Source organism: Nanorana parkeri, unplaced genomic scaffold (assembly GCF_000935625.1).
Source record: "Nanorana parkeri isolate BGI_ZX_2015 unplaced genomic scaffold, ASM93562v1 scaffold90, whole genome shotgun sequence".
NCBI classification, from domain to species: Eukaryota; Metazoa; Chordata; class Amphibia; order Anura; family Dicroglossidae; genus Nanorana; species Nanorana parkeri.
Genome location: NW_017306358.1, coordinates 528197 through 546009, shown reverse-complemented (window position 1 = coordinate 546009; position 17813 = coordinate 528197). Strand labels below are relative to the sequence as shown.

Here is a 17813-nt window from a genome sequence, read left to right as displayed (position 1 = left end):
GTAATGATACTCCAACCTCAATATGAGCTGTGTACCCAGATCCAGCATTATTACTAGGTTTTGCTTCCCATCACCTGTGTCCTGGTAGTAATGATACTCCAACCTCAATATGAGCTGTGTACCCGTTTCCAGCATTGTTATTACTAGGTTCTGCTTCCCATCACCTGTGTCCTGGTAGTAATGATACTCGAACCTCAATATGATCTGTGTACCCAGATCCAGCATTATTACTGGGTTCTGTTTCCCATCACCTGTGTCCTGGTACTAATGATACTCCAACCTCAATATGAGCTGTGTACCCGTTTCCAGCATTGTTATTACTAGGTTCTGCTTCCCATCACCTGTGTCCTGGTAGTAATGATACTCCAACCTCAATATGAGCTGTGTACCCAGATTCAGCATTATTACTAGGTTCTGCTTCCCATCACCTGTGTCCTGGTAGTAATGATACTCCAACCTCCAATATGAGCTGTGTACACAGATCCAGCATTATTACTAGGTTCTGCTTCCCATCACCTGTGTCCTGGTAGTAATGATACTCGAACCTCAATATGATCTGTGTGCCCAGTTCCAGCATTGTTATTACTAGGTTCTGCTTCCCATCACCTGTGTCCTGGTAGTAATGATACTCGAACCTCAATATGATCTGTGTGCCCAGTTCCAGCATTGTTATTACTAGGTTCTGCTTCCCATCACCTGTGTCCTGGTAGTAATGATAACTCCAACCTCAATATGAGCTGTGTATCCAGATCCAGCATTATTACTAGGTTCTGCTTCCCATCACCTGTGTCCTGGTAGTAATGATACTCCAACCTCAATATGAGCTGTTTACCCAGATCCAGCATTATTACTAGGTTCTGCTTCCCATCACCTGTGTCCTGGTAGTAATGATACTCCAACCTTAATATGATCTGTGTGCCCAGTTCCAGCATTATTACTAGGTTCTGCTTCCCATCACCTGTGTCCTGGTAGTAATGAATCTCCAACCTAAATATGAGCTGTGTACCCAGATCCAGCATTATTACTAGGTTCTGCTTCCCATCACCTGTGTCCTGGTAGTAATGGTACACCAACCTCAATATGAGCTGTGTACCAGATCCAGCATTATTATTACTAGGTTCTACTTCCAATCACCGTGTCCTGGTAATGGTAATCCAACGTCAATATGAGCTGCGTGTCCGGATCAAGGATTCTTATTACTAGATTCTGCTTCCCATCACCCGTGTCCCAGTAGTAATGGTACTCCAACCTCCATATAAGCTGTCTACCCAGATCCAGCATCTCTATTACTAGGTTGTGCTTCCCATCACCTGTGTCCTAGTAGTAATGGTACTCCAGCCTTCATATGAGCTGTGTGCCCAGATCCAGCATTGTTGTTCCTAGGTTCTGCTTACCATCACCTGTGTCCTAGTGGTAATGGTTCTCCAGCCTCCATATGCGCGGTGTTCCCAGATCCAGCATTGTTATTACTAGGTTCTACTTCCCATTACCTCTGTCATAGTAATATGAGTACTCCAACCTCAATATGAGCTGTGTACCCAGATCCAGCATTGTTATTACTAGGTTCTGCTTCCCATCACCTGTGTCCTGGTAATAATGATACTCCAACCTCAATATGAGCTGTGTACCCAGATCCAGCATTATTATTACTAGGTTCTACTTCCCATCACTTGTGTCCTAGTAGTAATGATACTCCAACCTCAATATGAGCTGTGTACCCAGATCCAGCATTATTACTAGGTTCTGCTTCCCATCACCTGTGTCCTGGTAGTAATGATACTCCAACCTCCAATATGAGCTGTGTACACAGATCCAGCATTATTACTAGGTTCTGCTTCCCATCACCTGTGTCCTGGTAGTAATGATAACTCCAACCTCAATATGAGCTGTGTGCCAAGATCCAGTATTATGTGCTTCTACCCATCACCATCAAATGCATAGAGATGTCTATAGGTCATTATGTGCTGCCTGGCTTCCTGATTGGCTGAGAAGTCAGCTTCACTTGTTGCTAGGCAGCCTGGCTTCCCAACCAATTAGAAAGCCAGGTCATAACCCCCAGCTTCCCGCTTGGAAAGGAACCTGGCTTCATGCTCCCTCGGCACTGCCGGTCAGAGGGGGATCTTTCTCTCTGACCGCAAGTTCTGGTATCGGAGGTAGGTATATTAGTATCGGTGCATCCCTAGTATTCATGTGTCTGCTTCTCCTCCCTTGTGTTTTAGTAGTAATGGTACTCCAGCCTCACTAGTGGCTGTGCTCCCAGATCCACCATTATTATTAATAAATGTGTTCTGCTCTACATCACCTGTGTCCAAGTAGTATGGATATTCCAGCCTCAACATGAGCTGTGTTCCAAAATCTAGCATTGTCATTAATGTGTATGCTTCCATAGTAATCTTACTCCAGCCTTGAGATGAGCTGAGCTCCCAGATCTAACATTGTTATATTGCTTCTATTCGCCTCCATATGAGCTGTGCTCCCAGATCCAGAATTGTTTTGTGTGCCACTTATCACCTTTATCCTAGTAGTATGGGTACTCCAGCCCCCATATGAGCTGTGCTCCCAGATCCAGAATTGTTGTGTGCCACTTCTCATCACCTTTATCCTAGTAGTATGGGTACTCCAGCCCCCATATGAGCTGTGCTCCCAGATCCAGAATTGTTGTGTGCCACTTCTCATCACCTTTATCCTAGTAGTATGGGTACTCCAGCCCCCATATGAGCTGTGCTCCCAGATCCAGAATTGTTGTGTGCCACTTCTCATCACCTTTATCCTAGTAGTATGGGTACTCCAGCCCCCATATGAGCTGTGCTCCCAGATCCAGAATTGTTGTGTGCCACTTCTCATCACCTTTATCCTAGTAGTATGGGTACTCCAGCCTCCATATGAGCTGTGCTCCCAGATCCAGAATTGTTGTGTGCCACTTCTCATCACCTTTATCCTAGTAGTATGGGTACTCCAGCCTCCATATGAGCTGTGCTCCCAGATCCAGAATTGTTGTGTGCCACTTCTCATCACCTTTATCCTAGTAGTATGGGTACTCCAGCCTCCATATGAGCTGTGCTCCCAGATCCAGAATTGTTGTGTGCCACTTCTCATCACCTTTATCCTAGTCGTATGGGTACTCCAGCATTGTTCTTATGTGTGCTACTTACCGTCACTGGACTTTCTTGGATTAAGGCTGTCTGTAAATTAGTGTATTTTGTCCGTGTTCTCTTCTAATGAGGAGTAATAACCTCTTTGTTCTAATTAGCTGTTTCGCTCCACAAAATATTTAATGAAGGTTGGATAATAAAACAATAAACATTTGTGCTATATATTAATCAGTATGCCACAGCTATTAATCATAAGCTATGCATTTTATGGCACACTGTTTGGCTCATTAACTGAAACATTGTGTTGAAGTTGTCCAAGCAGTAAAACAGAGCGAATTCTGTATCTATAGGTTTACGGCAATTTGTTCTTGACCCAAGCTTAGAGGAGCAAACGTTGCATAAATATGTCAGTCAAATCCTGTATTTATTACTGTCCTTGGTTTTAAATTGAGCTTTTTTGTATGGAGGCAAGCCAGTGTTTCTCTTACTTTTTAGTGCCTAAGTAGCTCTTGTGCCAATAAAAGTATTATGATGCTATGACCTTCTTCCCATTTCAGAAGTCCTCTGCCGGTTATATATGTCATCAGGATGCTGCTTTCCTCATATTGGCTGGTGAAGACCAGAGCTGGCAGTACACACAGCTGGCATTGGGACTGTGAACTGCCATCCCTGACCCTCTGCTTACACTACCTGCATTGAGGACATCTACAGCTAGTAAAACCTGTCTCACAATTTGGGAAGAATGTGACGGCCTATTATCCTAGACATGCTTTGTGTATTCATCCTGGTGTTGGCAGTTTACTGATCATAAGACAATGGTAGCAGATCCCGGGTTAACACTAATTCTGTTGACCTACATGAGCCGTACGTTCTGTTCCAGTAGTGAGAATGATCTTCATTACAGGCTTTAGTGTCTTCAGTGCTGCTAGTGAAGAAAGTCTGACTCATAGGTTTTTACAAGTTGTAGGAAATATCAGGAGTACAGAGTAAATGATACGTAGAGAAGGTGTTGTTAATGTTAGTAGGTTCTAAAATTGGAAACAGGTGTCAGTAGCTGCTAAAATAATAGGTGTTGAACAATGAATTTTCTGAGCACATTTTAATATGAACTGATCATTGTGTTATATGTGTATACTGTCTAAAGGTGCCCATACACCTTATGATTATCGTACGATAATCGTATGTGATCGACTTTTCGTACGACAATCGTAACCTGTGAATAGAGTGCCCGACCGGCACCTGTACTGTACAATCGTACGACTTTTGACGGCCAAGCATGTTTGAAAACTTTGGTCGATCGTACGATGTTCGCATGGTTGGTGGCGTTTCCGTCCGTCAAAAGTCGATTGATTGAACCTTGCGATAATCAGGGCAGGATGGGGCCGTCGTATGAAAATCGTACGACGGTTCGATCATCGGACGAAAAGTTTTTGGAAATTAATTTTTGCATGTTTTATTAATGGCATCGGGGGACTGAAATGGTGTTTTAAGATTGTAGAGGTATGCACTCGCCCTCAGTGGTGATACTGCACTCGGCTGTGCTGGTTTATAATTACAACAGGTTTGCTTTAATTAGTTACTGACCACTTATTACCCCTCCCGAACTGCACAGCTTTAAGCTGGCCATACACCTTACAACCATCGCAAGACTTTTGTCTTGCGATGGTTGTAAGGTAATTAAAAAAACGAGATCCACGAAACACAGGTGCCAACGGTCTCATGTGAGCTAGAGGATATCAGGGTTCAGGTCTGGAAGTGTGAGGTCCACCCACGGCGACCATACCTTCCTAAATTTGGCGCGGGAGTCAGATAATATGCTGGACAGCTGTTCATTGATAAAGAAGCCCTGCATGCGTTGTTTGAACTCTCCAAAAGGTATCATCTGTTTCTTCCATGAATGGGCAATTGTCTGCTTCGCCGCCAGGAAAGCAAAATCTGCTAATTTCTGCTGATACCGCCTGAGGTGTGGAATTTTCAGATGCATTAAAGCTTGCCAAGGGTCTCTGCGGACCGTTGTGTTAAGTAAGGAGGAGATAAATCTACAGACCTTCGACCAGAATCTAATGGCTGATGGGCATGACATGACATGCATGACATCACCTTCTGAAGAGCAACCCCGGAAGCAATTTTTAGGGTAGGATGGGAAGGCGTGGGCTATTCTGGCAGGGACCAGATACCATCTCAGGAGGACCTTATATGCTGATTCTTGGGACAGGATATTAAGGGAGCATTTAGAGATAGACCTCCAGATTAGACTCCATTCCTCTGTAGTTTTGATAGATCCCAGGTCTGCATGCCATTTGTCCACATACGTTGGGGGTGGTGTGGTGGGAGCAGTTGTCAATTGGGAATAGAGTGTCGAGATAAGTTTTGGGGCATAGGGGTCTTTCAGGCAACGACTTTATAGCACTGATAAAGGGGATATCAGATTACCATTTTGGAGGAGAGTGAGTCCAGTGCCTCAGCTGGAGGTAATGAAAGAATTCCCGTGGCGGGGGACTAGATTTAGCAACTATGGAGTTCCAAGTACGAGTCCTGGTACCATCAAGAAAGTGATACATCAGAGTATACCCCTTTTCAAGGTAATTTGCCTTTTTGTAAGGTAATTAAAAAAACGTACGATCTGCCCATTTTGGACAGGCAGATCGTACTTGAGATGACTGCAACTTGCGATGACTGCAATGCTGCACGGGCAGTGTGCGCTTGCGCACACTGGCCCGTGCAACATTTGCCCCCCGAGACCGCCACTACCCCGCCGACAATCGTACGATTCTCGGCGGGTTTTCAAGCCTGCTCGGGAGACAAAAGACGTCGACCGTACAGTAGAAACGATCGCACGCCTTCCATACACCTGGCGATTATCATACGATCGCGGGATTTCCAGCGATTATCGTACGATAATCGGCAGGTGTATGGGCACCTTTTAGGCATGTAACTACTTGGCCCATGTGATAAGGCTCCAGATGACATACTTGCTTAATTACAGCAGATTTCATACTATTGAAGGGTGGGCATGTGCATGTTTATGACCATACATGCTGCAAGCAACCCTTGACCACCCCACACCTTAACGTATCTAAGTAAGGGCAGGCAAGACCCTAATAAGAAAGCTGCTCTGCACCATGTGGGTAGATTTCAGCTGTCTTTTATCTAGGACGCGTTTAATAATAAAAGGGAGCTAGGTTGCTATCGGCATCATAATTCTGTTTCAGATGCATTGAAAACCAGGCATTTCTTGTATTCCTTTCCATGCCTTTTTGTAGTTTGAATTAAGGGAGATCTCAAGTCACAGTATACGCTTTCATTTCATTAAATCAGTATTATAATAATACAAGGAATCGGTCATTTTGCCAAGCCAATTTAAGCTTCCTTGAAACACCTCCTTTCATGTTGTGAGCTGTGCTTATCTGAATGAATTTTCCCTTTTAATGCAAAACTAGATACCGCCCTCTGACATCTTATTCTACGCAGTCCTTCACTCGTGGCATTTCTGTAGCAAGCAATGGAATCCATGATAAAGCAAAACTGACATGAACTTACTAAACTTACTTTACAGACAGCCGGTGCCAGCAGGAGGTATCATTGGCTTCTAAAAATGTGGCTCAATGTGTCTTGATAGGCCTCTGAATGCCTTATGCCAATGCTGAGTTCATGAATATTGGAGTATATAAATGCCCCCCTCACACTCTACAGAGAATCGGAGTATCTCTTCGCTTTTGTGGAATTCACTAAGGGCAGGCCTGTGTGCAATCTTCCAGAAAGGGAAGAATTTGTGAATTTGGGGGGGCTCTGGCTAGCAATAACTCCCTGTACCTGCAAGGGTGTAGTGTCGACCCAAAAAATTCATGTGGTAAGTTCATAACTTAGTGTAAATGCCAGTTTGATTTGCAGTTTATAAATGCATTTGTATAGTGATCCCTCTGATAAAAGTACAGGTGGAGGATTTGCATAGATCTTCAGTATGTCTAATGGCTAGTTTGTGGAACATCATAAACTCCCAAACAGAAAAGAGCCAGATAAATTAGTTTTACCTTTTTGTTTATTTAGAATTTGTGTGACACCTTTGTCGAATTTGCTGGTCTGAAAATTCTTGGCTTAGGTTGCAGTCACTGCTATTAGCTGCAGTTACTGTTCCGTCAGGTGTGCCACTGTCAGAATACAATGGGATGGGGGAAATCCCTTATCCATGCTGTTTAATGTGGATGGGGGAATCCAGTGGAGTTGGTTTTTTTTCCCCCCGTTTTTTTCAGCCCGACGGGCTAAAGGCTTGTTCCTGTATCTTGGCAGTGCCAATGTGCTCGATCTAGTTTGATTGCACTGATTTTTTTTAATTTCTATTCTAATACCTTTTATTTATTATAGGCTTGAAAGTCATTTTGCTGAATTTAAAGCGACATTAAACTTTTTTTTTTTGCGCATTCTGTTTCTACTTTTAATTCTTACCTTTATGGCTGGGTTCACACCTGGGCGTTTTTCAGCGCTGATCGAAGCGCTGAAAAACGCTCAAGCAGTGAAATCCTATGAATCCCTATGGGCATGTTTCCCACCCGGGCGTAAAACGGCCTACACCCGAAATAGTACAGGAGCTTCTTTGGGGCGTAGTTCAGCGCATATCCATTGGTATTCCCGAGTGTGGCTCGGGGTTAACAAAGCGGTAACCCTAAGCCACACTCGGGAATACAGCGTAGGTCTTACCTTGTCCGCGATCCCCGCTGTGTCCTCCGGCCGCTGCCTTCTTCTGGGTTCCGTGCTTTGCGAGCGTCTGCATCGCAGGGGGGCGGAACCGGCCTGGAAGTTTAAAAAGTTTTAAAAAAAAGGAAATTTAAAAAAAATAAATCGTACCGCCAGGGAGGTTAAAAAACAACCGTCGAACGCGCGTTTCAGTGAACAAAAAAAGTGCTAAAAATGGGCTTAAAAAACAAGCCTATTTGGACGCCCAGGTGTGAACCCAGCCTATGTGATGCCTCTTTATCCGATCATCTTCCTTCCACTCATTTTTCAGCAGTCCCTCCGGATATGTCAGATAGTAGATTAGTGACACGAGAGGACACCAAGGGGGTGAGTTGTGGAGTAGAAAGATACATTTGAGTGTCATCAGCATAGAGATGGTATTGAAAGCCATGTGAGGTTATTAACTGACCAAGGGGGGTGGTGTAGATAGAGAAGAGAAGGGATCCAAGGACCGAGCCTTGGGGGACCCCTACAGAAAGAGGAAGATGAGGGGAGGAGTTAGAATTGTAGGTGACACTAAAGGAGCGCTTAGATAGGTAGGAGGAGAACCATGAGAGAGCAGAGTCTTGTAGCCCAAGTGACTGGAGCTTTTTTGGGGGGGGGCAGGTGGTCAACAGTGTCAAAAGCAGCAGAAAGATCAAATAGCAAGAGTAGGGAATAGTGGCCTTTGCTTTTAGCAGTGAGTAGGTCATTAGTGAGTTTTTGGTGAGTTTTAGGAGGACTTCCTCTTCCAAGTTCATTAAACATACCCATGAAGAAACAAACGATGTCCCAAAACACATACTAAAACTTGTGCTTCTGAAATGCAGAAGTGGAAGTGGGGCAGCCATGGAGACCGAGTAAAGAGGAAAAAACAGCGTAACTACGAAATAATCTTCATATCTTTACTAAATACATCAACTCAAAAAAAGATTGTGTGACCGAGGACAGTGATTGAAGATTATCTTGTGGTGCTTTTTTTTTTCTCTCCTTTTTTTTTCTATTCTAAACAGCATAACAGGTAGTGCAGATAAAACACCTATTCATTTATGCTTTTACAAAATACTCCCTGGACCATGGAAAACGGCCACATACAGGACATGGACTGTTTAACTGGCTCTTTAATTTCCAGGCAGAAGATAAAACTAAGGCTGCTGTACAAGGGCTGTTTTTTTTTTTTTTCTTTTTTCTTTTCTTATTCCAGGCCTGTTCACACCTATACATTCAGGCTGTGTTGGCCATGTTTTCCAGCGCAGCTCAAACACAAAAGAAAGGCAATTTGCCCTTTCTCGGGTGGGCACAGTTCAAACAACCCTTTGAATATTTCAAAAAAGTTCTAACAAAAAAATATTTTCTTTTGGAAATGTCTGAACTTTACAACAGGACCAGGTTCACAGAAGCTTTTACTAAAAATGGAGCGGTTTCTAAACAAACACGGAATGTTTATACTTTGGAAATATGACATTTGATCACATATAGCGATATGCAGATAACCCGAATGGAGGGGGAAGATACGAGGGCAGACTTGTGTTTGTAATCCTGTGGAAAATTCAACATTGTCATCAAGGTGACTGACTCACTGTGTACCTTGTGCCTTGCAGTGTACCTTGTGCGCTAAGGCTGCATTCACTTTTAGGCCCCATTCACATGGGCCCCTGTGCCCGTTCAAGCGAATGAAAGGGGCCACATCTGTCAGCAGCAGTCCTTATGTAATCGCACATGGTACGATTACCTGCGGTTCAGGATAGATGATTGTACCTGGATGCAAGCTGCCTCAGTCCCGCAGGTAATTGCTTGATGTATAGTTATATGCGGGCCTCCACTGACAGTTGCGGCCATTGACACTTGAAAGGGCCCAGTGGCTGCATCTGTATTGACACACGGGATCCCTGCCGCAGGAATCTGTAGGTTTTTGCCCCAGTAATCTCTGGCCACAGCCTTAAGCCCTGCATAAGTAGAGCCTTACTGTCAAACCTGCAGAGCACATTTTCAATGGCATCATTCAGACTGGCCTTTTATCTGCATTTAGGGCCGCTTAGTTTATCTGCATTTAGGGGAATATAACATTCTGGGCATGCAGTATCTGATCAGTAACTCTAAATGCAGATATATATATATATATATATATATATATATGTGTGTAAACCTGCTTTAAAACAAAACTCTGGGCAAATTGCTTGTTAAAGTTAAGTTTTCTTTTTCCCCTGGATGCTAAAAAAAGTTATACTTACCTGATACTTGGTGCTGGCTTGCTTTTACATCGGTCCCTGGGGTCTCTCTCTCCCTCCACTCTTGCGGTCTACGGATCCTTTAGTCGTCCAGTTCTATACACTGTATAGGATGTGAGGATGCCGAGGGACATTCCTTTACTGCAGCAAAGGAGGAGACAGGCTTCTGGGACCGTGGTAGCAGCCAGTCAGCTCCGCTGTTCAGCTAAGTTTTGGCCAATTGTTTTATTGCATTAACTACGCTATTGAATTCCTTTTGGACAGCTTTTCCTTAGGTCATAGGTATACGTTAATGTGGAACTTTAGGTCATTTAAAAAGAATTGCTAGTAAAAGGAGATTTTTAGCAAAAGGAGACTTTGTAAGTCTCATCTGCTCAACAAGCACTTTCCGCATCTCCCAGCAATTTTTAACATTACAGTACAGTGTACACCCTTGCTCATTCTCTGCATCTGGAAGAATGTAGCCGGGTGCTGAGGATGATGAAAACGGAGGAGTTGCATCAGAAGCAGCCGCCACGTTGGTGAGTGACATAGGACCTGGAAGACTGTTGGAGAAGATGGGACAGATTATCTGTCCCATCTTCTCCAACAGTCTTCCAGGTCCTATGTCACTCACCAACGTGGCGGCTGCTTCTGATGCAACTCCTCCGTTTTCATCATCCTCAGCACCCGGCTACATTCTTCCAGATACACAGAATGAGCAAGGGTGTACACTGTACTGTAATGTTAAAAATGCAATGACGTATTATATCTGTCATTGCTATACATTGACTGACTATAGTCCTTGCTTTAAAGTGCAACTGAAACCAAAACTTTTTTTGTTTTTATTTTTGGATAGAGCGTAGAGGAAATAGAACACTGGTCAGGTTTTTCATTGCTGCCTGTGTCCTCGTTAGGGAGATTCGCCCTGTCTATTTGTCCTGGTGAATGTTACCACTGAAAGGGATAGAACATCCCAAATTTTGGGTTGTCGGAACAGGAATAGATAGGAAACCTTACAATTGCTACACTAGTTCTGGTGACCCTGCTGACCACCAAAGATTTATGTTGCTTTGGAGGGGTTTCTTCCCACCTACTGTTATTACTATCGAACAGGAAGTGAAGGCAAATTTCCCCAATGCAAAAGCGATGGCAAAAAAAAAAAAAAGCTGACATGGGTAATTTTCCTTTACTCCATCCAAAACTACAAAGAAAAGCAAAATTGGCTTCAGTTCTACTCTAAGTGTTAGTAATAGTTGGGTAATGGGAAGGGGGTGGAGGATCATGGAATCTGCATCTGATGCGCTGGTATGCACAGCAGTAGTATGGACAGCTGCGCATAGACATGGATGGCTGTGCGCAGTTATACACCAGGACCTAGGAAAAATCTGTGCGTGCGTATGAGTGATTTCCCCAAATGTAGAAATTTTAGTGTTTGGGGAATAAGCCTGTACGCATGCATGTGTTTTACACAACTCTTGGTGTCTAACCACACACAGCTTCTGCTGGCAGAGAAATATGCCTAAGGTTTTACTCATACTGGCAAATGTGTCCAGGTGGATGGAGCCTTACAATGTAAACTACTACCAAGGGTGAAAAGCAGGTAGCTGCATGTATTTTGATATCTCTGAGCAGTCAAGCGGCTCCCAGACCTAAAGTGCACAGTGATGGAAGAGAGATCTAGCATGCCTCATCCTACCCCCCGTGCATTGCCCTTGGTCCCTCAATGTGGTGCGCAGCCTCATTGACCAATTGTGAGGTTTATAAGGAAAGGTAGAGATTGCAAGTCTCTGATACTGGTGCTAAAACCCATGTTCTATTTGAGTTCTTCAGGTTTAAATACTTCAGAGCCACCTTGAACGATAACTGAAGTTATGTGCCTGTTTTCTTATTCCCATACTGCTGTAAAAAGGAACCGAATGTATTGTATAAAAACTGTGTTTTGTCTATGGAGGGACCTCTTCAGAATGTGTTTTGTTTTTTTTTTTAACATAAATTTAGTTCTCCATTAAAATTCCAGTACACCTATTAACGTGTGCAGGCATCTAATGTGGCCTCATAAGTAAAACGCAGTCACCCCACATCATAGGAGTGAGCAGACCAGCGGGCAGATCCATATTTATGATGACAGATCAGATCAACATTGTTGTAGCGCTAAAAATAAGCAGAGTGTCAGGTGTGTCGTGCTGAGAGAAATGCTGTGCTAGCTATACTGTAATTACCTTTTCATACAAATAAGTGAACTTGGAATAAAACGACAACACAATGCAGACCTTTTTAATACTAACACATGAACCACTTTATCTGTCTGCTGACAGATAACGTGGTTCTTTTAGCAAATGTGTAAAGTAATAATGTTGCAATTTCCTTTTGGCTGTTTCAGCAAAACAAATTGTGATGTACATCTTAACCCAAAATCTGAATAGTCAGTATATCGTAGGTATTGTTGCTGCTACTGGAAGCTGTAGAATTATGTCTCTCACAGCAATGGCTTAATCTAATTCTTCCTTCATAAAACATTGGCCTTCCTCTTCTGAAGGATGTTTTCAGTGTGATCATTTTCAACTGATAGTAACGGAAAACTGGCTGAGTAGAATATCCAGCTAGATTGGCATACTCACTAACAGTGTTGCATTTCCTAGGACTGTAGTTTGTTGCCTGTTGGGTGGAAGGGACTTTCTCTAAGGGCTCTTGCAAAAGGGGGCAAATACAGGCGTATAGGCATACAGTGTAAAATGCACCTAGATTTGCAGTGCCCAAGTGCCCCAGCTGCTGCGTTTTTCAGTTCGTAGGCTTGTGTGGACAGAAAAAGTTATACCTCATATACAGTAAAATCAATTGCTCATTTTCTGCTTTAGAGTCAAAGTTGAACTTTCCTAAGGGTTGAGAAATAAGGTTTAATTCTTAATGTATTCATTGCTTGGCCAGGCGCAAGCCTGGTCCCCAATTGGTCCATTATTTTTTTAATGGCGACCCCGGAGGGTAAGTAAGCAGCAGGGAGAATGGGGAGTAGTGAGGAAAGGGTAAACCTGTCCTGTAACGACCAGGGATCATTGATTCTAGATACCCGAGCCAAAGGACTGCTTAGCTTGAATTACTTTATGACAAATCTGTACACCCAAGTACCTGTGCAATTGGTACCCAGAGCCCTTTCTCTTAGGCAGTGGCACGCTTGCCTCCTTCAAATGCTCTGCAGGACTGATAACCGTGCATTATACTTGATGACGCCAACCACCTGCCTGTAGCTTTAGGAGAAGAGGAGATCTCCGGAACCTGCTGGAGCGATACCCCTGAGACCAAAAAAAAAGATATTTGGAGGGGGGTGGTACTGAGCTTGAAATTGTGGATTTAAAAATTCAAATCCTATATGCACAGAAAAGTAACCCCACCATCTGCCGTTACCCATTAAAGGAACAGGTACACATTTTATTGTTTAAAAGAATCACTGTTCTATACTTTACCATTCTATATATTGCTGCATGAAGATGATGATACAATACATACACTAGATTGCCTTTCAAAAAGCAACTTTGTTCTTTACAGTTGTGAGTATTTGTCTCAGGTTTGTTGGAAATGTAGGTTTTGGTGGGTAGCCGGTAGGTCTTGCTTTGAAAATGGTGGCTTACATTGACTGATAGTTTGAGACCCGGGAAGGTTGGATACTCGGCATTTGCATTGTAAGTGTAATATGAACAGAGGCTGCTAGTGGTGGCAGTTCAGTTAGTTGGAATAGTACATGCAGTTTGCTAGTCTCAAATGTTATGGTGCTTGTTTTTCCACTTGGTAATGTAATATCCGTGTGCGTAATAGGTTTGTGACAACATATGTTGGGGATGGGTATCGTTTTTGTTATGCAAATACTGTGTATTTAGTTTTCTTTTATAAAATACCTCGTTATAACAGCCCTATTCATATTTTATATTAACCTTGTGCCACTCTGATAACATTGTTGCAACACTGCTGATGATGGCTAAATTATGTTTTCTTACAGTATGCATAAGCCAATGAGTTAAAGGTTAATGCCTCAGACTTGATGGACCTGTATGTAACGTATTGTCTCAAACATACTGCAACTTGTTGGATTTTTATGGCTTGTGTACTCTGGCATGCGTTTGCATCAGAACTGCTTTTCTCTCCATGCAAGTCAATAAGCATGAAAAAGCAGGTTAAAGCAGGTCAGATATACTGAGGGGGTAGGTCAGAAGTATCTCGGGCTGAATGCATGCTGCTTTTGCCCTGCAATCAAGCCTTTAACTGCTACTGAAATTGATTAAACTACCAACACATCTGCTATAGTACCCAGGTACTTGGGGGTGCAGATTAGTCATAAAGTAATTCAAATTAACCAGTACATGCTGACTAAATTTGGCTTGGGTATCTAGAATCAATGATCCCTGGTCGTTAAAGGACAAGTGCGCTCTTTTCTCACTACTCCCCACTCTCCCTGCTGCTTACTTACCCTCCGGGGTCGCCATTAAAAAAATAATGGACCAATTGCCACCAAGCCGCATCTGCTCCAGTCTTTACATCCTTGAAGGTAAAATCCTCTAGAATGGGCTGTATACTGAGGATTTCTGGTCTCAACATGCAACCCTTTGTCATTAAGGCAATGGGGAAGGTGTCTGCAGGGATTTGCCATTGTTGAAAATAATTTTGTCCCCTAGAATTTAAACACTGGAGTGGGCCATGGTTTTGCAACAGAGGTATGTAAGCAGCTGGATTGCCAGTGGGGTTAGGACAGTTTAGCTTAGGAGGCTTGGAGGTATGGAATAGTGATAGGTAGTGTGAGGCATGTTTTTAAGAGGCACAGAGCAATGGATATGCATGCCTGGTGGAAACGGAATACTTTTCCGTCTGTTTTCAGCAAGTGAGTATGCTTGCAGTAATAGCATGATGTGGAAAGGGTGCTGTCTTGCATCAAACTGCATTGTGTGTTATGGTTTCATTGTATATGGAAAAGCACAGAAGAAAGACACAATTTTATACAGGCTCAAAGATTTATCAGGTTGTACATTCTCTTCCAAACACAACGGTCTGGGATACAAGCCGGCATCTCTATGTATTGATTTATACTGCAAAGGCATTTATGAATCCTGTTTTTTTTTTTTTTTTAACTGGTTGTCCTAGAAAATTCAAATGAAGGCCACCAAACTTTGTATACCTGTTTTCTAAGTATGTAAAGGTAATTTTTTGGTGTAGTATGAGATAGTTGGCTTTCGTATCGGCAATGTTTCTGGATTTTAGTGTTTTATTTAGTGAATAAGCTTTAATAGTGTTCTGTATGATTATTGCTTTGTTATAGAAGACTAAATAAATGGAGTCCCTGCCTAGGGAAGATATTGTATACAGTATGTGTAGGTACTAACAGCAATGTTTCTCGGTCTAGGCTCCTATGAGCAAGCATACATCTGTTCTGATGGCTGCCTGTTAATTTGGTGCACTCTAACATTTAATGGCAGTACTTTAGGCTAACATCATTGAAGGGTATTATTATTATATGATTTACCTTCATAATGAAGGTAGTTTGTGCCTCCAGGAAGGAAGGCCTTTTCGCGATGCTGACCACAAACTGATATTTTTGTTCTATGTGACTGCACCATGGAAGAAAACAACTTCTTTATAAATCATAGTTTCCTCTTTTAATATTGTGGGTAAAACAAAAACGAAAATAAAAAAAATATCTGCATCCCTTGTGCAAGTATGTGAATGCGCTAGCATTACCTGTGACTAGAGGCACAGGATTTGTAGTTTTCTGTGGATAATAAGGCACTTGCGTTTTTATCTCTAGCGCTGTGTAAATGATCAGTATAAGCACTACTTTTCTATTTATTGTAAAATACAATTTCTCGACGCTCTCATTACCTACGCACCAAAAGTGTGCTAAAGTAACTAGACCTCTGCTCTTAAAGGAGAACTATGAGATGAGTGCTTTCCACTCACCTCATAGTTCTAGCCGACTTGTGACAATGAGACTGTCACAGGTCGGCTTAGTAGATCGGGAAGTGAGCGAACAAATACCGGCGTTTGCTCACGTCTCGATCCTGTCACAGCTCTCTGCTGTGACGGGAGTGGCTGGATTCCCCCCTCTCCGCTCTGATCCTCCAGCGCTGACTGGCGGAATGGACGGGGGAGGGGGCGGGTGCAGCTGGCTCTGCTTCTAGATAGGCAGAGCCAGCTGTCACTCACGCAGCTGGGCGGATCCAGACATAATTGTCGGGATCCGCTCCAACGGCGTCGTCTCAGTATAGCTAAAGCTTGCGGTATACTGAGCTTAGGGTGACGGGAGGATGCTAGTTTGTGTCCTCCCCTTACCCTAAGGAGAACTATGGGGAAAAGCCCTAACCCCATGGTTCTCCTTTTAAAGGTGACCTGTACTGTGAAAGCTGTGCCCAAGAAATTCAACCAGGTAACAGAGGATACGTCCTCAGCATTGCATGTAGACTCCATTACTGGCTTCCTATCACTTGTTCCACTCTGTGTGGAGGTGCTTGTGTATATCCCAGTACCCTCCTGACCGACAAGTCCTTTATGTTATCCGGTGGGTGCTGCAGTGACAGGAGGATGGCACGGTGCACATGTACAATAGAAGAAAGAGAATCGGCACACCAATGATTCCTCACGAAGTGCATCTTTAACCCCTTCGTGACTGACGACGTACAGTGTACGTCGCCAGCATCGGGGCTGTTTAAACAGACTCCCGGCGACTTTTGCCGCTGGGACTCTGTTTAAACTTGTAGAGCCGTTTTGTCACTAAATTTTGGGGTTTAATAAGGAGTTGCGCTAATATTGCGCAACATAAAAATTTTCAACTACCACCATTTTATTCTATAGGGTCTTGGCATTCAGAAAATATATAATGTTGGGGGGTTTTACGTCATTTTCAGGCCTAAAATGTGGAATATAACATGGGTGCAAAAATTGAAAAAAGGGCCTCAGTCATGAAGGGGTTAATAGCTTGTTGCTGTGTTTGTGCAAATACAAATTTCATTATTGCACTGTGGTACTAAAAGGCTGGAGCTCCACCTCCCTTCTCTTCCCTTTGTATTGGCCCATCACTGTGATGAGTGGTCCTACTGCCCTATCTGAAGATGTGGAAGGGGGGGGCGAGCCAGACCTTAACATTGAAGGAAGTTTTCAAGAAGTTGGCATATAATGTGCTCAGGCAAGTGTACTTTAGTTTCTGTGGATTACCAGTTTCAGCTCCGATATTGAAAATATGTGCCGATTTTTGTCAATCTATTCATATATTACCATTTTTATATTCTTTTGTTCAAAGCACCATCCTTGTACAATCTGCTAGTTTGGCTTAGCTGCTATGTTAGGTTAGATAGCCAGACAAGACAGTAATCGTATACATTTTTACCTTGACTCCATTCTTTAATTGCTATTAAACTTTTTGTTCATTGAAATTAAATAAGGTTTCATATGTTTAATTAAAATGTGTCCTTCTAAAAATGTAGCAAGATGTTATGTTCCATTTCCAGTTAAGCCAGAACCTGCTATTACAATTACATTAGCAGTTTTTGACAGCATATCATTTTCTTAAACGTTCCTTTTGTGTTTTGTATTTTTGCTGTGAAATGTTTTCCTCTATGGTATTTATGAGAGAGATTATGATTTCTTCTTTTTTTTTTTATTTGGTAAAATTAGTGTGCTTTCAACACCTAACGTGCTCCTCTAAAAAGCTTTTTGGATTGATCATGGCCAGCGATGTGTGGGGGGGCCAGCATGTCTATTTATCAGCAGGGAACAGTAGTGAAATGTTTAGAAATGTCTGTATTAAGGTAAATGTATAGTTTCTCAT

At 42.8% G+C, this 17813-nt stretch overlaps 1 protein-coding gene across 1 annotated transcript in view; it reads left to right on the top strand.

Moving 5' to 3' along the window:
- GRAMD4 (GRAM domain containing 4) overlaps positions 1 to 17813 on the top strand; it is a 95508-nt gene that overhangs the window by 683 nt on the left and 77012 nt on the right. The gene's annotated exons all lie outside the window — the stretch shown is intronic.